This window comes from Salvelinus fontinalis, chromosome 42, assembly GCF_029448725.1.
Source record: "Salvelinus fontinalis isolate EN_2023a chromosome 42, ASM2944872v1, whole genome shotgun sequence".
In the NCBI taxonomy this organism is placed as follows: Eukaryota; Metazoa; Chordata; class Actinopteri; order Salmoniformes; family Salmonidae; genus Salvelinus; species Salvelinus fontinalis.
In genome coordinates this window covers 8,668,798-8,693,655 of record NC_074706.1, presented here as the reverse complement: position 1 = coordinate 8,693,655, position 24,858 = coordinate 8,668,798, and the positions used below count along the sequence as shown (strand labels likewise).

At 42.8% G+C, this 24,858-nt stretch overlaps 1 protein-coding gene across 1 annotated transcript in view; it reads left to right on the top strand.

The window, feature by feature from the left end:
* LOC129841361 (teneurin-3-like) overlaps positions 1-24,858 on the top strand; it is a 527,857-nt gene that overhangs the window by 287,822 nt on the left and 215,177 nt on the right. The window contains exon 5 of the mRNA XM_055909600.1: positions 8,788-8,957. The gene's annotated coding sequence lies outside the window, so the exon portion shown is untranslated. The remainder of the gene's footprint in view (positions 1-8,787; positions 8,958-24,858) is intronic.

Here is a 24,858-nt window from a genome sequence, read left to right as displayed (position 1 = left end):
TGTTAATGAGGTATTACTAGTGTTAATATTGGTGTTAATGGGGTAATCTTAGTGTTTAATATTGGTGTTAATGAGGTATTACTAGTGTTAATATTGGTGTTCATGAGGTATTACTAGTGTTAATATTGGTGTTCATGAGGTATTACTGGTGTTAATATTGGTGTTCATGGGGTATTACTAGTGTTAATATTGGTGTTAATGAGGTATTACTAGTGTTAATATTGGTGTTAATGAGGTATTACTAGTGTTAATGGGGTATTACTAGTGTTAATGAGGTATTACTAGTGTTAATATTGGTGTTAATGGGGTATTACTAGTGTTAATGAGGTATTACTAGTGTTAATATTGGTGTTCATGAGGTATTACTGGTGTTAATATTGGTGTTCATGAGGTATTACTGGTGATAATATTTGTGTTCATGGGGTAATCATAGTGTTAATATTGGTGTTAATGAGGTATTACTAGTGTTAATATTGGTGTTAATGGGGTAATCATAGTGTTAATATTGGTGTTCGTGAGGTATTACTAGTGTTAATATTGGTGTTAATGGGGTATTACTAGTGTTAATATTGGTGTTAATGGGGTATTACTAGTGTTAATATTGGTGTTAATGGGGTATTACTAGTGTTAATATTGGTGTCAATGAGGTATTACTAGTGTTAATGAGGTATTACAAGTGTTAATATTGGTGTTATTGGTGTTAATGAGGTATTACTAGTGTTAATGGGGTATTACTAGTGTTAATATTGGTGTTCATGGGGTATTACTAGTGTTAATATTGGTGTTAATGGGGTAATCATAGTGTTAATATTGGTGTTAATGAGGTATTACTAGTGTTAATATTGGTGTTAATGGGGTAATCATAGTGTTTAATATTGGTGTCAATGAGGTATTACTAGTGTTAATATTGGTGTTCATGAGGTATTACTAGTGTTAATATTGGTGTTAATGAAGTATTATTAGTGTTAATATTGGTGTTCATGAGGTATTACTAGTGTTAATATTGGTGTTAATGAGGTATTACTAGTATTAATATTGGTGTTAATGAGGTATTACTGGTGTTAATATTGGTGTTAATGAGGTATTACTAGTGTTAATATTGGTGTTAATGAGGTATTACTTCAGAGATGCAAGTGTGATAGTGGTTCGGTCATTCCAATATGTTTTTTGCAGTTGCGTTCTTGCCTCTGTGACTGAGTTCCATATGACTGTTGAAACATGTAATCATCTGACGTGCGAGAGGGTCCGTTCATTATTTACCTGTTGGATCACTTGTGACAATGGTCCGTCTGAATGAACAGATTTGTTCTGAGCCCTTGGCTGAATGTAGCGTGATCAGACTGTGCCAACCTCCTCACACCCATCCCTTCCTCTTACACACACATAGCACCCACTCGTGTGAGCTGAGCAGCGGGTTGCCCTTGCCCCCCTACAGCATCTGCGATTCATCACCCTGGCATCACCCTGGCATCACCCTGGCATCACCATGGCATGGGTTGGCAGGACACAGCTCCTCATGCTGGCAGCAGGGATGGATGCCATCATTCTTACCCTACTCTGCCTAGTTAGTTAACATGTTTGTTTCAGTCAGTGGCATGTTTGCCAAAACTCAACAAGCAGCAGATCTGATTGGTGCTGCCTGGGGTTGAATCAAACTGTTGGATTATGGGTAGAGGGTGTAAAGCAGTCACAGTGTGCTATAGTGACTCATCCAGCCTGGGAAGGAAGGAAGGAAGGAAGGAAGGAAGGAAGGAAGGAAGGAAGGAAGGAAGGAAGGAAGGAAGGAAGGAAGGAAGGAAGGAAGGAAGGAAGGAAGGAAGGAAGGGATTCATGGCAAAAAACTGGAAGACTGGCCAATAGTTTTTAACCTCAGACCAACAGGCTGCTGAATAGTCGCCACTAGTCAGATACTTACTCCTCCTATACTCATTACAGTCCTTACTCTGCCTCCACCCCAATGGACATGTATTTATTCATCACTGCTACAGTTCTGATGTATATACTGCTATTTCTGCTTATAGTGTTGTTGTTTATTCCCTTTTCATTATTTTATTTCCCTGAGTCCTGCATGCTGGAGCTCGGAGCCTAAGATTTTCACTGTACCCTGCAATCACACCTGCAACCCTGTACATGTGACTCTCAAACCCTCTGAATCTGAGAGAGAGCTCCAGAATGTGAATGTGTGGAGCCTGCAGAGTGGTCAAGCTGTGAGCAGCGTACTGTGCAATCAGGCTCTCTCCACGCAATCACCCTTCAGTTACCCTAGAATCCCTCCCAAAGTCTAAATCTCTGCCAGTTAAACCACAGCAGTCTGGATCCCTCCAATTACATTGTTTCCTTTTCTCAGGAACCCACCAATTACAGCGCAGCAGAGCAGAGTTTGGGAACCCCTGTATCTATATGTATGCCATGAGACTTAACAGGGAAAAGCGTTTTCTTGAATGAAGTTGTGTTTTTAATGAAAAGCTCTTATTTTACTGGGTCAAGCGATCAGAGATTTAAACGATCACAGACACTCACATGTTTGTGAATGAGCATACACTACCATTGATAAGTTTGGGGTCACTTAGAAATGTTGTTGTTTTGTATTAAAAGCACATTTTTTTGTCCATTAAAATAACATCAAATTGATCAGAAATACAGTGTAGACATTGTTAATGTTGTAAATGGCTGATGCTGATGCTCCAGATACTCAACTAGTCTAAAGAAGGCGAGTTTTATTCCTTCTTTATTTAGCACAACAGTTTTCAGCAAAAGATAATAACATAATTGTGCAAAAGGGTTTTCTAATTATCAATTAGCCTTTTAAAATGATAAACTTGGATTAGCTAACACAACATGCTATTGGAACACAGGAGTGACCCCAAACTTTTGAACAGTAGTGTATATTACACACATTTTAGAGTGGCCTTTTATTGTCCCCAGCACAAGGTGGACCTGTGTAATGATCATGCTGTTTAATCAGCTTCTTGATATTCCACATCTGTCAGGTGTATGGATTATCTTGACAAAGAAGAAATGCTCACTAACAGGGATGTAAACAAATTTGTGCACAAAATTTGTGAGAAATAATATTTTTGTGCGTATGGAAAATGTATTTTATTTCAGCTCATGAAGCATGGAACCAACACTTTACATGTTGCGTTTATATTTTTGTTCAGTATATCAAGCTTTATTTTTTTTACATACTCTTTAGTTAGCTAGTATGGATATTCGGACACAGCCCATAACACATTCACACACACAAGTCAAGAGTTAGAATTCTTGAAATAACAGGACTAAATACAACTATACAGAGATTAATTCTGGAGAGCTTTGCATGCTATGCACTTCTGTGGTAAACCAACCGATGTTGTACCTTGATTGCATCTTGTTGCGTTCCTCACATTCGTTCCAGCAGCTGCATAGGGGATTACTTGGGTTTTTATTTAGTCTTTTTTAATAAAAAACGTGGTGTATTTATATTCGAGAGGACCCAAATCCTGTTTTCCTGCTGTCTCGAGGGTGCATTGTTTGTGACAAGAGTCTTAAAAATTAACTATCATGTTTACAGACTAAAAACCTTAAAGACTGTGAAAAATGAAAGCAACTGCAGAACCCCATGGTTCGCCTCAGAAATAGAACAAGCGGCCAGCTCCTTGGGGACAGAGGATTCAGCCTCAGAGGAACAAAACCCAAACAGACCCTTAGGGAAATGGACTCTGGAGTTGTGCTGTGTACAGCAGGCTGGTTCATTTGTTAATGGTTGAAGTTGATGTTCATTACAATAGACCTAACTTATTAGTACATTATTCTTGCCAATGCTTTTTCATACAGAGTGTACTTGGCACAATAAAGGGTTAGAGACGTATTGACATTGAATAACTAGACAGATGTGTGAACATTCCAACACTGCAATAAGCCACACAGGAAGTAACGGGCATTTGTGACGGGTGGGATCAGGGTCAAGAGAGTGCTTCAGCTGGCCTTAAACTAGAGAAACAGATTGATGAAGTCTGAGTTTTCGACGTCCTCTCTCTCTCTCTCTCTTGTTCCTCTGGCCTATTTCTCCCTACCTACCTGGGCCCCTTGTGTGTGTGCTTAGGAGGACATGTCATTTATAACGTTTTCATCCTGTCCCTACACACACACACACACACACACACACACATACACACGCACGCACTCACATGCGCTCGCTGATATTCTCTTATTTTCTTGGGCAAGTCAGAAACACCTTCTTACGAGTTGCAGGGGAAAGTGACACAAGCAATTTGCAACTGAACACCCAGCGCCATTACAAAAATAAAGTACGTGTGATATACGGGTATAAATAGCCTGTTGTTATTCTATGTAATAGGGTTTCTCAGTATTGCTTCCAGGTGTGGTGACTGGGTGAGTTGGAGAACAGACAGCCAAGGCCAGGCACGGCTCTGAAACCCTATGCTTCCCTGCTAGAGGCAGCTCACATTCTTCCCACCAACTGTTTGTGTGGAGAATCCAAGGAGCAGATTCTCATTTCATTTCTAGTGGATTTTAACACACACGCACATGCACATGCACACACACACTCGTACACTCTCTCTTACACACACACACACACACACACCTACACACTCTCTCTCTCTGACACACACACACACACACTCACACACACACCCACACACTTACACCCTCTCACACACACACACACACACACACACACACACACACACACACACACACACACACACACACACACACACACACACACACACACACACACACACACACACATCCAACTGTAGTCTCTTTCCCGTTGTAATTCATGTGATTAACCTTGTGAGTCTCACCTCAGCACAGCATTGCAGTATCATGTTCATGGGGATAGGGTTTGTATACATTACCCTGATGCATAAAACATCCCCTTTGACACGCACACCACACGGCAGGAACACAGGGGTCTGATTTGTTAACATGTAGAAACGGCTGTGACAGTAATGGAAAAGGTTGTTATGAACCAGTAATGAATTGAGGAGTTACAGCTTCCGGAAAGGAGGGAAAGAAGGAGGGTGAGATGGAGGGAGGGAGCAAAGGAGGAGTGGAGGGGGTATAATGATTCTGACATTCTGACACAGGCGTGATGTTTTTACATTGATCAGACCCAGACTGTGTGTGTGTGTGTGTGTGTGTGTGTGTGTGTGTGTGTGTGTGTGTGTGTGTGTGTGTGTGTGTGTGTGTGAGAGAGAGACTTCGTTTCCACGTAGAGTGTTGCATGTGTGTATGTTTATTTTAGCCGTGTCAATAGCTCGCCGGCCAGTGCAAACAAAGACGCCGGTGATGGGTTTTAAACAGTCTATTGAATGAATTAGCACGGATTGCTAATCAGTGGGTAGTGGGTATCTGGAGCTCTAATGGCTAGTGCTAACATAGGAGTTTCTAGGTCCAAGCCAACTATGCAACAAGATCTTCTAGTTTCCCTTTGAAATTTGACGTATTATGGATGAACGTCTATTTTTATGCATTAATTCTCCGTGGTTAAAGAGTTAAAACAGAAACAACTCAAAGGTTAACAGTTTAGGCATTCCGAGTGGTTATGGTTATGGTTATGGTTTGGGGGACGCTAAAACGAAATAATGAAAAACAATGCGCTATTAGCATCAGGTTTCATCAGTATTCTTAGTGTTCTCGCGGCTTGCTTAGAGCGTTGTTTAACTGCCGTAGTACAGTGGTCTGAGCAGCACACCTCGGCTCCGAGCATCACCAGGTTGTGCCTCGTGCTGGGCAATCGTTTTTATTTGAGATGTTTTCATGAGCTTTTCAAATGTCTGAAATCAAAGTCTATTTCTAGTGTACAGACTGAACTATGAGCTGGCTACTAAGAATGGGCCACAGCTTGGTTAGGCGTGGGGGTACGAGATGGGAGTCTGATATCGTTGAGGAGTTTGAATGGATACTGACCAGACCCCTACACAGTCCAGTCCAAACCTGCTGATTTGATGACTAAACACACACACACACACACACATTTGCACTCACACACTCCTTTTGTTCCCCCACCCCTCTATCCCTTCACACCCTTTTTCTTCTAGACGGGAACAGCAGGTCAGATTAAAAGCAGTGAATGAGTTTATTATTCTGTCTGTGTGTGTGTGTGTGTGCGCGCGCGTGTGTGTGTGTGTACCCGTGTGTGTACCCGTGTGTGTCACCTCCACACCCAATCTCTCAACTATCTCTGGAATGAGAACTGCTGATCATGACATAACAAGGGGCGGGATACTAGCTATCCCCACAGTGAGACACAGCCAGGGGAGAAGAGAAGGCGTCCCTTTAAGACTGTACTGTAGGAAATATATTACACAGCTCACAAACAATGATCATTGGTTTGTGAAAGTGACTTAGGCTTGATGTAACTTTGATCTGATAATTAAAGGGGTTGTGGTTTCATTTTCTGCGTGGGGGAAATATTTGTTTTGGGCTTGGCTTTCTCAATCCCGTTTGGCAACAATCAGCGAACCGCTTATGACTGTAGTTGTGATATTTTTAAGCAAACAAAATACCACAAGGACCATGTAATAATTACCCAGAGAACGGAAACAACATCTAATTTCATGTAACCGACACCACTACTCACAACGGGCCATCTGAAGTTGTATCCACGCTCTATAACTGATCGGTACTGGAGTTACCACTTTGATTGGTCATAATAATAATCTATTATTAGTAGGCTAGTCTAGAAAATACCTGAGCTGTTTATTGTCTGCCTGTTAAAACACTCCCCTGTGCGTGCGTGTGTGTGTGTGTGTGTGTGTGTGCGCGTGCGTGTATGTGTGTGTGTGTTCGTATGTATCCACTCTTATCTCCCAGACTCCGTGTTTCCCCGTCCCTGTGCATTATTTTAGTACTTCTCCATAAATGGCCTCCTCAGTGCCTCCATTCCCATGTCGACACCTCGGGCCGGCCGCGAATCCCATCCGTTTTATGAAGTGATGCACATTTTTATGGCAGGATTCACGGCCGCAAACCTCTTCCAGGCAGAAAATCAAGAAGCTGCGTTCCCAGCGCTCCGGTACGCTCCGGTCGCCCCGTGTGTCAGAATGTGTTGTATTTCCCAAATGAGAAACACTGAGTGTAAAGAGAGAGGGCTATTTCCAGAAACCCAGGAATAATCGCCACATATATAAGGACATAGACACTAGGGGTTCGTTATCAAATAGACCGTTTTAGACATGTTCTTGAGATGGCTGCTTTACTGTTGATTTAAGTAGGATTTATAAGACTTTAAAAAGTTGGAATATTTTCAGTAATTTTGAAGTCAGTACTGTATGTGTTTCTATATCAAATAATCTATTATCGTAGTGTATATTGGTCCCTGAGGTAATTTTCTTTCTTCTGTGGTTCAACGGCTCAAAACCAGTGTATATAGAGGGGATATTTTTGCTTTATGACTGAACGATAAAACATCAACACCCACATTGCAAACAGCATGCAACCCCTCCCCTCCAAAAAAAAACAGAGTAGCGGCCATTTTGTTTTTTCTGGCGATCTGCCTTGTAGGTGTAGCGGGTTATTGCTAATAGAGGCGTCGTTCTCCTCTCTTATCAGGCAGAGAGCAGTGCCTCTCCTGTTCTCCTCAGCCTAGCAGGGGTCCCTCTCCTAACGCCCCCAAATCCCCTTCCTGCCCCCTTCGCCCCTGCCACCTCCATGGAACCTCAAATCCCATCCCCATGGGGTGCCAACGGTTCCACTGAGCCTACCTCACCTCCCCATACCCCCCCCCTCTACCACTCTTCAACCCCCTTCCCCCTTTCCCACTGTCCTCGTATTCGCCTTCCTTAAAAAGAGCCCAAAAAAGCACACTGATGTAAATAAATCCCTGTCTCATCTCTCTCCCCCGTCTCTCTTTATCCCTTTAGATATAATGGATGGTAAATGTTGCCCAAATCCATTGCCTTTCTTACCACCGAAGAAACTACCGTCAGCAAGATAACCATCACATTAGACACCATCGGGAAATCCTCACAAATCATAATCAATGGAATCAGCACAATCATCACAGATAGAACGCAGCTGCTGAAATATTTTGTTGAAATTGTCTGAGATGTTTTCTTGATGAATGATCAGATGTACAGTATGTTGCACAGTATGTGGAAATATTAAGGGGTTTTCAAAGCTTGTCCTTTTGGCACAAAATGGCCGTTCTATGAGAAAGCCGAGGCCCTGGAATGTAGTTGGTGAGGAGGAGACTGGGGAGGATAGACTTCCCTCCGATGAGGACACACTATAGGGAACATATTCATACTGTACTCCCCCCATGGCTCCCCAGTGTCTTCCTTCCTAAGTAGCATTCCAGGGCCTCGTCTGCCTCATAGAACACCATTTTGGGCCAAAGGTAACTTACTATTTCAACATACTACCATAAATCTGATCCTTAATCAAAAACAATTGTGTGGGAGGCTGTATCTGTTCCCTGTAGTGTGTCCTCATCAGGGGGAGGGAGGTTCTATCCTGTCCAGTAACTCTCACATGACCACTATACACACTAACGATGTCTGTGAAGGATACTGTGAAGGAGCACAGTTCTGTCTGCACATTCATTTTTCTGAACACAAAGTACCTGTTTCCCACATTATTGACACTAAATACTGTCCTGCGCTCATTATTCCAGGTTATTATGGTAAAGGGGAATGTGTACTTAATAACCTACTTCCATAAGATAGTAAGTAATTGGTGTGTACACGTAGACAAACATTTCTCCTACGACTTTGGCCTGGTGATTTGTTGAAAAAGAAACCAACTCATGTTTGTTCTCTTCTTTTTTTATTGGAGGACGAAGAGCTGATCGCCAGACACACAGCGAAGCAGCAATACTGGGCTTTCCTGAGAGACCAATGGATTTGTCTCTTTAAAAAAATATATCAATCCCATTGGTTCTTTTGATTTTGAAGAGGATCGGATTGGTCAGATGACTTCCATCTACGCGGCATACCGACTCCCTGGTAAGAACATTTCTATTTGATTTGATTTGATTCACTCAATCCTGTCAAAGTAATTCCTTGACACTTTACATCAAATGCAATGCAATGTTTGAATAATTATTAAGTAGATCGTTCTAATTCATGCTATGAAAAATATAAATGAGAAGAAATGTATACATGCATTTCAAAACCCCGGTAGTATCCAGTGTCGTTGTAGAATCCATATTTCTACCTACACTCACATGGCAACTCGTAATCCCTGAGACTCCCGGGATGGCTTCGCCCTCTGCTTACGTCACGTCCTGTTGAGAAAACCCCAGCACTCCGTGACCTAATGAAATGCTTATGACAAACTCAGCTAGCCAATCAGCGTGTGTGCAGCAGGCGAATCAAAGCCAGTGCCTTCTTGCGATATTACTATGCACACCGACGCTTTGGTGTGGATGCATAGTGCACATCGCGCCATTCAAGGGGGGGGGGGGGCGGGGGGGGAGGGGGGGGGGGGGAGCAGAGTTTTTCGGAGTACTAGAAGTGTTTGAAATAACATTGTTTCACATATCACTTTGAAAATATATCCCCTTTGTTCTGTCTTTCAAAAATGTTTTGACAATGAATAGAGCAGCATCTCAGCGAAGTAGGGCAACGGATACAATGGCGGGGTCTGCATTCACGAAAGAGGAATTTTAGAATGCACAATATTTTGGGCTGAAGTGATTTGAATAGGCTATTCATTAAAAGTCACCAGTAGTGCGTCTAAGTTCATCACTATTGATGTACTGTGATTATATACTGTATTTATATACTGTAATTTGTTCTGACTGGTCACAGAAGCGCGTCTTCCTCAATTTGTGACCCGGACCGACGTTTTTTTTTAACAGTCTTCACTTCACAGGGCTCTTCTGGAAACGACACATATTTTTGGGTTAAGACTTTCTTTCTCTGCAAAGAAAGAGAGAAGAGAGCCCGGGTCGGGTGGTGGCCGTTGAGGGGAAAGAGAGGGGGCACGGTTCAAATGATGTTTTCACGCGATTGAATGGCAAGAGTTGGAGTATATATTATTGGGCTTTCACGCAGATAATACCGGTTGATGAAAGCGTTGTTTTGATGTGCGAAGGAGAGAAGAATGCCGACGGGTCACAGCCAGGGCGATAGGGAGGCTGTATTCTCTGATAACTTCATCGCAGCGTGGGGTCAGAACGCTAGTAGAGAGAGAGAGAACACGGGGAAAAGGGGATTAAGGCAAGCGCTGCAGTCTGGAACCTCAGCCGGAGACCACCTGCTGAGTCACAGGGCCCTGGACTATAGCTAATGTTTCTGATGCTAATGCCATTGTCTGTCTGCCTGCCTCTCTCTCTCTCTCTCTCTCTCTATTTCTCTCCTTCTTTCTCGCTCTCTTTCCCTCTGTCTCTCTCAATCTCTCCGGCTCTCTCTCTATTTTCTGTCTCTCTCTCTTTCTTTCTCTCTCCCCCTCCCCACCCCTCTGTAAGAGAAGAGCGAGTTTCCTCCCCTTTCATGAGGAAGGATTAGCCGGTGGCCATTTTTCTTCTTCTACCCCTTTTCAGCAATGCCAAAGAAGAATCCATTTTCCTATTGGTTGCCATAGAGAGTGACATGTACAAAGAGCGTGAACTCTGCGATTGTAGATGTGTCCGGTCCAGGTTCTTCCTCCCTTTCTTCACGAGAGAGGAACTTTCAGCGAAAATAAAACTTTTAAAAAGAGAAGAAAAAAAGCTCATAAAAGATAATTATCTACAGGAGGGGTCAACTCTTGAAAAAGCCACGTTTCTTTCTCTTGTGAATTGGAACTAATGGTTTGTCAGGGGAGGAAGAGGGTTAACCGCCCTCTGTGAGTCTATCTGACTAAAGCCTTTTCTCCATCTGGGGGACAGAGGGGATCTGGAAAGCACGTTTTTTTTTTTACTGTCACCGTAGGTGGGAGCTTTGGGAGCTGAAGATGACTATCAAATGGCGGAGTCATTTACATTTACAATGTCGTCACATCACATTATTTGGCTCACCACAAGAAAGCATGAAAGTCAGCTAACAGATAATATTTAAAAAAAACGCTATTCAAATATTTCCTTACTTCATAAGCTTCAGTTTTTAGCCTCAGTTTGAGTTAGTCACTCATAATATTAACATAATATCCAGTATATACATACTATTATGTCGTACCATACAAGGCTATTATTGACCTAAATGGGATGTTCATACTCCTTAAACGAGGCTATGGATATTGGACATGTTAAACAGCTGGAGGTTGGGTCTCGTGACCTGTCAAAACGTTATTGTATCACCTAAGCTTTATTAAAAGATCACATTGGGGAGCAGCCTAACAGTGAGCGGACATCCCCTTGTGTAGCCTATAGGTCTTGTGATGTACACCGCTGTAGATGCATCGGTATTGCATGTTTCATGGGAGCCAGGAGGTTAGAGCTAGGTCCTTTGATGGGCCTTTGAAAGGGAGTCAGGTTCAGTCATTTCCTCTAGCATGTCCTGCTCCATAAATAACAGTGGTGATAAATGACTACAGGACTGTGAGCTAGAGGGAGACCGTAGGACACCTGCCACCGTACACCACGCAGGTGTCCAACCACGTCTGGTTCCACTTTACCCAGCATGCAGGAGGAGACGCCGATACCTTTTTAGGCTATACGCTCGCACGACATCGGTAATGTGCAGCGGGGGCGCCTCCCTATCCCTGGAGAGAAGGAGATCTGGGGAGATTTTGGGAGAGTTCAGCAGGTCAAGTACGATATCGCTAAGATGTTTAGTGCACTAAGTCGTGGTTCAATATCCTGGTTTGGGTTGTGTATTTATTGTTGTGTCTTACAAGAGTTTTGTTTCCTCTTCATGCATTGAACTCTTTGTCTTGCCTTTTTACCGTAGAATGTAGGAAAAATGTGGCTCCTCGACTGATTCATCGAAACCCTCCAAAACACATTAACATGTCAGTTTGGTTTGCTTTTATTTGAGGCCTTTTTGTGATATTCTCTGTAGTGTTTCACATGTTTCGCTGTGCTTCGTCAGCAGTCAGCGGAGGACATTCTCCAACGACGAGAAGGACTTAATTGGCATGTCAGTCTTTTGATTAGCGCGGACAATATTTTTCAAACCTCCTCATATTGTGTCCCTCTCCCCTCCGCTAGAGAGTGGTCCGAGAGCCTTGCTGATCCCTCCTGCCAACTCTAAAGAGCGTGTTCCAGGGAAGAGCTCCATATGGGCAATTATACAATTACGTCACTACAGATTTAGACAGATGTCTCATAACATGTCTGAGATGTAATCATTCGCCACCTAATGCGTTTAGAGAAGAAAAAGGATCTCAAATGCACACAATGTGGATGTTTTTGTGGTAATGTGGTATGCCTCTCAAGCGCACAACGGTTACAACTACTACTACCACTAATATTATTAATACATTCATAGTAAGAATTAAACAATAATACTTGTACGTATTTGTAGAAATTCTGTGGTTCGCTACAGTATATCCCTGTCTGTCTTTTCAGATAAATGCATGTACTTGAAGGGATTACAACAGTATTTCACTTTTTTTTTCTGCCCCTCGCCTGTCTGACTGCAGACAGGATTAGTTGTAAAATAAAAATGCTAAGACATATTTTTCACTGCTCTTAGCATAGATTATTCGTCACCGATGAACTCTTTGTTAATCCGTCCTCAAACGACAATGTCTTGTTCAATAACTGGGAGCATTGAGATGCCTTCAGAGAACATACCTGACCATTTAACCTGGAGTTAAACTGTGTCCTCCGCAGTGCCACCCCTTTCCTGAAAATACCAGGCTCAGAACGGAGACGGAGACTAGGAAGGGATCCACACTCTATTGTTCTAAGATGGCTGACTGTTTAAAAAAATAACATCTTTCCCTTTAATTGCTTCGAACATAAAACACAGAGAATCCCCCCCGCTGTTCAGGGCTCCCAGCCTCCCAGAAGTAGGATTTTGGTCATGATTGATTGTTTACCTCTTTAAATGCGTTGTTGGATGCTAAGGCCAAACTATTATAGTGAAGCTGGGAGAATAGAGGAGAGGACAGGGTTGGGGGCTGTTCCCTGGCGCCAGTGGTAAAGCCCGTTGACATTGTCATAGACTTAGTCCCGGGCCACCTGGCCACAGAAACACCCCCTTGAGACACCATTGTTATGGGGGGACACAGTGGGCAGCCACACTGTAGACTATTCTCTATTATTGTGACAGGTAATGTGATACAACTGTGTGATGGTTTTAATAATGATAATTATGTCTTCCTAGCATATAGGCTTTCTATGCTTTCTTTTAAGTTACTCACGTATAATATTTGGTCATATTATAATTCAGCTGTTTGAAAGTCCAACACGGATGATCGCACGTACCGCCTCAGGCCACAACAGATATTACGGTAGTATATATTTTCTGTTGATAACCATGAATTTGAAAGATGTGCAATTTCAATGTCCAGTTGTCCATTCTTTAGAAAATCCACAGACATATCATGACTGGATCATTTCATCATCGTAGACTCATTTTCCCTAAGCAGCCAATAACCAGCATAATATTTTGTCTGAATCCATCTGAACAGTATGAATAGAGATACACACTCATGAATATGTATCTATGTTTTTGAATCATTTTCAGACTTATCAACTACAGATTGACAGCTGAAAGGTCGCGATTCATCATAATATATGCCACTTAGCGTATGATTTCATTCAAAGCGACCTACAACAGTGAGTGCGTACCATTTTGTGCTGGTGGCCCCAGCGGGAATCAAACCCACGGCCCTGGTGTTGCTAGCGCGCCAGGCTCTTACCAACTGAACCACACAGGACCATTCATAGGCTTGGCTGAATGAAAACTGCATAATTGAATTATCTTTCTTGATTTTCCTCTATGCTTCTTTTTATCCCAGTTAGTGGTCCCAAAAGCAGCCTAATATTGTGATTGGGATTGACAGAGTTATGGAAATGGATGAGATCTGTTTGAAAGGTGACCTTTTAGAGCGGGACTCCCAGGACCCGCGGTCACAATACAGCTGACTCAGCTCTTTAGTTCCCGTCTCCGTGTGTCACGTCAAAATATCTCCCCCTCATCAAGAAAACAGAAAAACTAGGGCCCCCCGTTCCCCAAAGCAGTCTGAGGGAAATATCAACCATTATCACACCTGAGGCCCCTCTATTCTGATAACATCTAGTGCTACATGCTAATCACACCCTCCCTTTCTATTAGGTGATGCTAATGCTAACTAAGACCCAGAAGGCTAACAGTGTGTATTGGTTCCACATGTTAAGGCCAATCAGACCAAGAGATTACTTCATTACTCAAGGCGCCTCGGACGATTACCCTATGGATGCTAATGTTGCATACACATGTCATTATACATGCTAAAGTCGTTTATTTCCTCAAGGTGTTGAAATATATGAACTCTATATGGAATGTAATACTAGGCTGGCCGTGACTAGCAAGTCTCAGTGATGTTATTGAGACACTCAGAGGTGTGTGTGTGTGTGTGTGTGTGTGTGTGTGTGTGTGTGTGTGTGTGTGTGTGTGTGTGTGTGTGTGTGTGTGTGTGTGTGTGTGTGTGTGTGTGTGTGTGTGTGGGAGCGAGGTAGAGTAATACAGTTATGCTGCCAGTGTTGTTTTAATGTAGACATTACTATGGGAGAAGGCAGGCTAACTCATGCAGGGGACTGCAAATGGTCCCTTTCAGAGTTTCTCATCACTTGTTCCGTTCCGTAAAAACGCTTTGTAAGCAGGCTTAGTTTCAGAGTCCCTCCATCCATACATTTGATATGTTTTGGAAAAACAGAACAGTTGCCGTCGCCCCCGTACCAAACTGTCTGGGATTTTTTTTATATCTCATGAAATATGCATTTAGTACTCCGAGTTTGATGATGTCAGGGAGAGGAGGGTGTGGTGAACTTGCAGCGTTTCACAAAGATAGGCATGTGATTTTAAAACAGGAAAAGCGCTGCACTTGCACTTTCACTCTCTCCTATCTTTCCAAAGCATTTTCTGAAATGTATTTATCACGAATCAAATAAACAGCACCAGCAGTGACCGCAACAAGCGTCAAAATTTTCAGAAACCAATGTATAGACCGGGATAGAGTTACCCATATCAAGCTCTGCCGATGAACTAGTCAGGTCCCAATGGACGCCTCGAAATACTGTAGATGTACTGCAGTCAATTGGGTGCTTATATAGCACCCTATTCCCTATAATGTGCCCTACTTTTGACTAGAGCCCTATGGGCCCTGGTGAAAAGTAGTGCACTGTATTGGTCTTTCTATAAATAAAGGAGCCAATGTCTGACATCAGGGTCAACATTTCAAAATGGTTTGATATACATTTCATATATAGGGAATAGGGTTCCATGTGTGTTTACTTCAGTCTCATCAAAACCTTGACATGAAAACCTTTTAAAGGGGTAATACAATTGTGTCTTGGCTTCTTCTTAAGCAGTGGTCACCAACCTTTTCTGAGTCAAGATCACTTTCGCAGTCAAAAAGCAAGCTGAGATCTACTGCTCAGATTGTTTTACATTCACCTCACACAAACAGTTTTTTAGGAATGAGGTTTGGGCAGTAGGCCTGTTGGTTTAGAACTTGTGAGGCACTGAGCATGAATTGAAATCATTTGCTTTTTTATTTTACTGAACTGATGGTACCTGCATCTGGTGGTCAACGAGGTCAAATCACGACGTCAGGGATCTTCAGGTCGAAAAGTCGGGAGCTCTAGAAAGATGCCCGAGTTTCCGACTTGGAATTCCGAGTTGAATGACTGTTCAACGATTTTTCCCAACCGCCTCTCACGGTCCCTGCTCTCTCCTTCCTTTCCTCCGGTGAGACTGATGACCAGAGAGAGGGGACACCGTCTTCCACCTGATGGCGAAACTGGAGTTGCACCGCATCTGCCTCATGCACAAATTCATGTTGTTCATATGACCAGAGAAAGTTAAATATTCCTCAATACTAAAATCGACACGAGCTGCTAATAATAATAAAATGCAGGGCTATCGATACTTGGCTACACATTCATTGCAGCTGCAGCCCGAGCGGAAGTACGGAGAAGCACGTTTTGTAATAGTGTTGAATAAAAACAGTGCCAGTGCTGAATATAAACTCACTCATAAAAACAGCAGCTCTTTGCTGTATTCGTTGACAGTCTCTCTGTGGTCATGGTTTTAAAAGTCATTCAATCTTACGCAGACTAGGAGCCTATTACACTTGGCTGTGGCCAGGGTCATGGAACCTCTGTAGCCACGGTGATTTGAGCTATCCGATTGAGCAGCGCAGTAGGTGCACCTACCGGCAACAGCTCAACACGATTTAAAAAAAGGAGCGATCGACCGGGTTGGCGACCACTGTTCTAAAGGGTAACTTGGCTCCTAAAGCGTTCAACTCTCTGACGTCTCACAGTAACGTGACAAGCAAGGCCAGTGTGACTCTGTGAAATAGCTGGCCTGTGACAGCACATGTGAATCATGACCAGGAATGTCATGTAATTGGGAGGTCGGCCAGAAAGAGAAAAAAAAATGATATTGAAAGACGCCCTCTGTTGGTCTCACTGACATGCGCCTAGACTGAGCTAGAGGGGTCAAAGGTCTGTGGGAGCAGAGCTGTATGCTTTACAGAGTCTAGAGTCTAAGAAAATAACAGGTAAAAACCCTCTGGCTAGCCAGCCACAAAACACAGTCAGGGCCTTTAGTCAGTAAATGGATCTGATCTGTGTATGGTTATGTGTGTTTAGCCTCACTCTAAGCACTGTGTGTGTGTGTGTGTGTGTGTGTGTGTGTGTGTGTGTGTGTGTGTGTGTGTGTGTGTGTGTGTAGCCCCACCATAGGGACATGGTTTAAGACTCAACCTGGCGCATTAGCAAGAGAAAACAGGCGTAGTGTTTCCCTCCCCGAACCACAGATGAATGACATCACCTCGAGCGCATACCTGCAATTGATTAAACTGCTGTTAAGCGGTGTTCTAAAGTGACTCCAGCTATCTGTTTTCATGCAGCCAAGAACCATACGATTTGAATTATTACTCGTTTTTGATACGTCGGACTCGAGCCAATAGTCTTTAATGGAATTCTGTTCTTCTGTAGTCTGTTACTATACTACAACATTCTGGTGTTTGTGCTCTGGAATTTCAAACATAATATGCCCAAAGTGTACAATAACACTCTGCTTTTCTACCACTCACTGTTCTTATTTGACACATTTATTTGAGAAAGTGACCCTCAGTAAGGGGGAAATAAAACAGAAATGTTATACATTTCCTTTTAAAGGAATGAAATGTGGTGTTTCCTTGCTTGGTAGGTAGACATGCACACACACACACACCCACACCCACACCCAGGCAGTCGGGGCCCCACTAGGTGGTCCTGGAGGAGGCCTGTTGGCTCCTAAGTATCACTGACATGTGTTATTAGTACCCAATAACATCATTATTCCTAGAGGAAAGAAGGAGAAATGTTCCCATTCCGTTAAAATGTGGTTATAATCGTTTGATTTACTACCTGTTACTGTATTACTGATGACTAAAATGTTCGCTGGCAGTTGGGAGTTGAGAGTTGGGAGTTGAGAGTTGGGAGTTGAGAGTTGGGAGTTGAGAGTTGGGAGTTGAGAGTTGGGAGTTGAGAGTTGGGAGTTGAGAGCTGGGAGTTGAGAGCTGGGAGTTGAGAGCTGGGAGTTGAGAGCTGGGAGTTGAGAGCTGGGAGTTGAGAGCTGGGAGTTGAGAGCTGGGAGTTGAGAGCTGGGAGTTGAGAGCTGGGAGTTGAGAGCTGGGAGTTGAGAGCTGGGAGTTGAGAGCTGGGAGTTGAGAGCTGGGAGTTGAGAGCTGGGAGTTGAGAGCTGGGAGTTGAGAGCTGGGAGTTGAGAGCTGGGAGTTGAGAGCTGGGAGTTGAGAGCTGGGAGTTGAGAGCTGGGAGTTGAGAGCTGGGAGTTGAGAGCTGGGAGCTGAGAGTTGAGAGCTGAGAGCTGGGAGTTGAGAGTTGAGAGTTGGGAGTTTAGAGTTGCGAGACGATTGAAAAAAACGCTTGATTTTGGTTTCTTGAGGGAATTGAGTAGTCCAGGTACCAGACCTATTTGTGCGATCATTCCACACCTTGTCGTATGCCAAACAAGAGTGGCAAGGAGTGGAATAATAGCACAAACTGATCTGGGACCAGGCTATAAATTGATAAGATTCTCTTACCACACACAACTTGTTTTTGGCTTGATTCTTTCTTTACAGACCAGTGTTTATTTACAGTCTTTCTGCTCAGGGGTTCATCATGTTTCCCATCATGTGTGAAGATGTTTAGCATCATAACTAACACTTTGGTTTCAGCGGCTCACTGGCCATGCAGTTCTGAACACCGCTTAGTTATATCACTTTGGTTTCAAGCTGTAGTCTGGGATTGGTATATCCATTTGTGGATATGTAAATGAAGGGTATATAGCTGTTTATTCTTGGAGAATACAACTTAGTTCAACAACCATAACCCAGAATGTGCTTGTTTTATGGATATGAGAGTGGTTACATTGAGCCCGAGTCCATCAGCAGTTCTATCTAAATAAGTGTCAGCAATTTTTTTTAAATCACAGACTTCCCCTTTAAGCAGCTGTCCGTCCATGCTGTTCTAAACACTCCTGTCCTTAGTTACTGTCGTTATGTAGAGAAGCACATCGGGCACAAAATGTTTCCAGGATGTTTCCAGGATAGATACAGACTCTGATCTCTGTCATCACCACTTTGAAGAGGATGGATGGAAGCCCAGACCATTTAACACAATCAACATAGCCTCTCCTGGTGTATCATTTTCCCAAGCACATACTTTACACAGAGGCCTACTGAGAACTCACATTATACTCTCATTACTCTCAATTATACGGCAGTACAGCGTAGACTGATTCAAAATGGATGTTTTCCAAGGATGAGAACGGTGACGCAAAATATTGATCAGACATATAATTGTCATGCCTGCTGGTTTCTCCACCCCTCTATCCCTTCACCCCCTTTTTCTTCCAGATGGGGTCAACAGGTCAGATTAAAAGCAGTGAATGAGTTTATTATTCTGCGTGTGTGTGCGTGCGAAACATTACAATCTCAAAGTCAATCTCAAAAGTCTAATATATCCCCTATACATTATACAGAACATGTAAAGCTAGAATCCACTTATTTAACCCATATCCTTCCATCAGTCTCTTTCTATGGAGGCTGCCCTGGGTGAAGTCAAGGAGGAGATCCTAGTATCCTGGGTGAAAGAAATCAACACCGGAACACTTAACTAAGACAGAGTAGTGGAAAAAAGGAAAAGCCTTTGAATGGGAACGAAAATAGAAGCTCTGTCTCCCTCTGTCCTACTGAGGTCACAGAGTAGGACAGAGGAGGTGACGTGTCTCATCTCCCATCAATAATGGTCTAAAGACAAGAGGGAGGACCACAGTAACCTAGACAGTATACCAGAGAGAAAAGAAGAGAATGGGAGAGAGAGGGGGAGAGGTACAGTATTAATCATTGGGCCTTGTTCCCTCACCTCCCTCTCTCCCTTCCTATAAATGGCACACAGCTAGAGACTCTTGCACCAAGCAGGACATGTCTGGAGAGATGAGGTCAGGCCTGAAATATATGGTGGCCTATTGTTGAAGTGATGGAGCTAGAGGGAAATAAAGTGAAGGAATTCATCACCGTAGATAACATCTCTCGAGACATGCCACAGCACACCTAGTATCAATGTTTATAATGTCCTACAGTCAACCAACAGTACAGTGCATCTAGTATCATTGCTTATGTTAAGGCCGTTGCACATACAAGAGTATTGGTTATGGTGCTGATGGACGGTGTACATTTTCCATTTCCTTGTTTTTTCTTATTTGTGTGGAGGTGTAGTAAAGAGCATAGAGGTAGTATGGATCATATCAATGGTGAAATTGGATAATATGTTGACCGTCAGGTGTAATTTCTGAGTACACTTGTACAGAAAAGTACACCTCTAAATGTGTTTCCAGTGTTATCTGGAAGGCAACATACTGCTGTGTCCTACATGAACACATCCTGTATGTGGTGAACTGTTCTTCTCCATCTTTAGTCAAGTCATGTGTGTGTCCAAACATGTAATGCTACTGTACGTGCTGCACCTGTACTAATATATAGAATCTAGTGTATATTCTGTACTAATGTATAGAATCTAGTATATATCCTGTACTAATATATAGAATCCATTGTATATCCTGTACTAATATATAGAATCTAGTGTATATCCTGTACTAATATATAGAATCTAGTGTATATCCTGTACTAATATATAGAATCTAGTGTATATCCTGTACTAATATATAGAATCTGGTGTATATCCTGTACTAATATATAGAGTCTAGTGTATATCCTGTACTAATATATAGAATCTAGTATATATGCTGTACTAATATATATAATCTATTGTATATCCTGTACTAATATATAGAATCGAGTGTATATCCTGTACTAATATATAGAATCTAGTGTATATCCTGTACTAATATATAGAATCTAGTGTATATCCTGTACCAATATATAGAATCTAGTGTATATCTTGTACTAATATCTAGAATCTAGTGTATGTCCTGTACTAATATATAGAATCTAGTGTATATCCTGTACTAATATATAGAATATATTGTATATTCTGTACTAATATATAGAATCGAGTGTATATCCTGTACTAATATCTAGAATCGAGTGTATGTCCTGTACTAATATATGGAATCTAGTGTATACCCTGAACTGTACATGTTAAAGTGTATATCTTGTACTGTATGTGTTAAAGTGTATATCCTGTACTGTACATGTTAAAGTGTATATCCTGTATGAGCAGCACTCCATCTGGGCTGCATTAGTGTGTGCATGGGCCGTGTGAAATGCTCATCTGGTTTGCACTGTGTGTGTGTGTGTGTGTGTGTGTGTGTGTGTGTGTGCATGCGTGTGTGTTGTGCGTGTGCATGTGTGTGTGCCCTAGTTGGGAGTTGGCTGGAGATGAGGGGACCCTGAAGCCCAGAGGGATGGACAGAGTGGTGGAGAGAGAGAGAGGTGCGGTGGAGAGAGCGGGTGAGAGAGCAGCCTGGTCACTAGAAACGCACGTTGATTTGGGACGTTTGAAAAGGTCCTGAGGACGTCCATATGCTCACCAAAACAACGATGCGACACCACTGGGCTCAAATTTAGACAGCTGCACCACAGCAGTCCACAATGCTCTTGTAAGCACGGAGAGTACTTGATGACACTACAAAAAAGGAAAGAGCGCATTTTTTAAAAATGTTTTAGTTTTATGCTTTTCCCAAACCATAGCCCTAAACTTAACCACTCTGAATTAAAACCTAAACTTAACCCTTTCAGTTGTTTCTGTATAAACCCTTTTACCAGATGGAATTAATGGCTCAAAAATCGACGTTCATCCAATTACGTCAAATCCTGAAGTGAAACTATGAGATCAGGTTGCAGCGAGAGAGAGATAGATAGATAGGGAGGGTTGAGGGTGAGGGAAAGAGAGAGAGTTGACGGAGATAGACGGACAGAAATAGGGAGTGAGAGATTGAGAGATTGAGAGAGTGAGAGAGTGAGAGAGTGAGAGAGTGAGAGAGTGAGAGAGTGAGAGAGAGAGAGAGAGAGAGAGAGAGAGAGAGAGAGAGAGGGAGAGAGAGACCAGGCAGGCTGTTGACATTGACTCGTCCTAACACTTCACCAGTCATGTGAAAGATGCTCCGGGAGGAGGGGTTACAGAGCAGACTCACTGCCTCACAGCTACAAACGCATCGTCATTCTGTGTGTGTCCTGTGCATTTAGCTGTGTATACCATTACCTACTACACTATACATGTGTCTGGTCATGTGTTCGTAACAGTATGTGTATACTTAGGCTACTTATTTGAGTGCATCTGATCTACCTTCCTGCAAATACAGGGCCTTGCCCTTGCATGTGACCTATGGTCATTAACTCTATTCTGTGCAGGAGGACAGGCAGGCGTGTAGCCATGCATGGTGCCTCTCGCTGTGTCTCTGCCCCTGTCTGGGGCCCCAGAGGTCTTGTGCCAAGCTGTAGGCAGCTCTGCTCCATCCCTGGATCTGGGCAGCCCCAAAGGCACAGCTTCTGGGATCAGTGTTGGCACACGTGTCACTTCCACATGTCACTGTGTGTCTCTCTGTCCGTCCGCCCGTCTGTTCGTCAGTTTGACTTCTCTTATTTTCTGTTGATGGAGAACAGGGAATAAATCTGCATTCTTTTGGTTGGAAAATCAGAAATGTCCCCCCAGGTGGGTGTGTGTGTGTGTGTGTGTGTGCGTGCGTGCGTCTGCGTGGTAGTGAGGGAGGAACAAGGTGAGGGAGGGACAAGGTCAGGGAGCAACAAGGTGAGGGAGGGGGATAGAGAGATGAAGTGCTTTGATGATGGTGATGTGTCTTCTATCTCAGTTGGTATGAATGATTTCTGTGTGATTGGACCGCATCTCAAACACCAGGGGTTCTTTTATCTACTTTCTCACTTATTTATTTATCAATCTATCTCCCCTTTCAGCCAGAGCCCATCTATGTCTATTTACCGGCATTGCACAGCACTTTTTTTGATTAGGCTGTTAAAATCAGTGGATGGACGTGTTCTTTTATTCTGAATAGAGTGTACGGAATGATTGATATCGGAGTGTACGAATTGATTGATATCCATAATTGGGAGGTTTTAGACCAGCGAGAGAACAATGTTACGGATAATGGCTTTTAAAAGTGGTAACTTGTCGAGAATAGAGTGCTCTCTGAAAAGACTAAATATGATTTGTTTGGTTTCTCAGAGCAATTGAGCAATAATTGAAATACTGGCGCTGACCTAGAAAAAAATAAACAAAGTTGACATAAAAATTCTGAAATTATTTAACGTTACATATGAATTCCTTAATGTGGAGGTTGGGATACGTGCTGCAGTATTTATTTTCTATCCGCGTTAGTTCCACTAGTTTTACTGGTGTTTTTAGTTTTGCTGTGAAATGATTCCACAATAGCAGTTAGCATTTGTATTACCGTGCTGTAGTGTTTCCTTCCATTGTTCATTCAGTATGTCATTAAACAGACAAAAACAGACTTCAAAGGTAGAGTGGGCATTGATATTTGCAATTAAATCCCCAATCAATGTGTAAAACATTGCACTAGCTTCAAACGTTTCAGATTGAGTGGACCTGCTGTGAAAATGCTAACTGTTATGGCGCAGTCCTCCCCATGGTTGGCAACACAGCCGTAGCAGCGCTATGTCCAGTATGCCCTGCTTTCCAAAGACATGTCCTTTTTTATGGTTTGTCCCTCAGATTAGTGTCAGCTAAATTAATAATACATAGAGAAAGACAAAAAGAAAACACTTTTATATTTCATAGCAAAAATAATGACTTGAGTATGGGCTAACGACTATATTGTATTGTACAATCCTTACACTGCTTCATCTTGTATTCCTTGCTTCCCTAAATAGTTATTTTTTGACAGAATAATGTCCAGTTGTAATTTTTTTAAACAAATTTATAGATTTTTTTTCATTTAAATAATGTCCTGTCTTTTAACCTATCACCTCGACACTGCAGGGTGGGACTCTTTTCAGTCCGGGCCATTACTTTGAATCCAACCAGTGTTTAAACCTTTAAACCTGAAATGGCTCCTTTCAAGGCAAGACCATGTTTCGTATAAGGAGACGTGAGTGAGGCTGAGATGTTGCAATCAAATCATGTCATGACCACTGCACCACGCTCACATGCACTAGCTCTCCACCACGCCGCCATGGCAACCAGAAACACCTGGCATGCTTCGTTTGGTTTTGGTGCAAGGCAGTACCACCCTCCCACCGGCGTCCACTTCACTCCACCCAACCCCAACCAGGGAGGGAGTAGGGATATTGGGCTGTGCACGTCTATCTACTCCACTTGTTAACCGCCCGGCAACCGGCCAGGCACTCAGTCTGAGGTGAGGTATCAGAGGAGGGCAACGAGGGCAAAGCTTGTTAAAAGTTCATCCCTTTTGCTTGGCTTGTAACAGGTGGTGTGTCTGGGTGTAGGTCTGTCTCAACAGGGTTTTTAGTTTCATGAGATTCAGTCAAATGCTTTTCAAATCAGGAACAGACAGACACGGGTATATGGACTAAGAGGTGGGGCTCAGTGGCAAATTCGAACAGCAGTTGCAACATAACTGTGTCGACTCTAACTCGACCCTTATTAAAATGACGAGTCTGCCCCTGAGCTTGTCTGACTGATTTTTACAGTTAAAAAGATAGTCGAGGCAGAAGTTATATTACTGGTGTAACAGGTGGACGGTCTGTCTGATATTTTGCTCATCTTTCCCAGGTCATTATATTGTGGAGAGTGGGTAAAAGGACAATGCTGATTAGACCATGACATATTTGCTCATCTTAAGATGTGTGTTTGGTTTGGTTAGTTGCAAGACATATTGGTCTCCATTAAATATTTGCAGGCTTATACACTGAGTGTACAAAACTTTAGAAACACCTTCCTAATATTGAGTTGCACCCCCTGTTGCCGTCAGAACAGCCTCACTCCATTGGGGCATTGATTCTACAAGGTGTCGAAAGCGTTCCACGGGGATGCTGGCCCGTGTTGACTCCAATGCTTCCCACAGTTGTGTCAAGTTGGCTGGATGTCCTTTGGGTGGTGGACCATTCTTTATACACACGGGAAACTGTTGAGCGTGAAAAACCCCAGCAGTGTTGCAGTTCTTGACACAAACCGGTGCACCTGGCAGCTACTACCAGACTCTGTTCAAAGGCCCTTAAATCCTTTGTGTTGCCCATTCACCCTCTGAATGGCAGAATATACACAATCCACGTCTCGAGGCTTAAACATCCTTCTTTAACCTCTCCTCCCGTTATCTCCACTGATTGAAGTGGATTTAGCAAGTGACATCAATAAGGGATCATAGATTTCACCTGGATTCA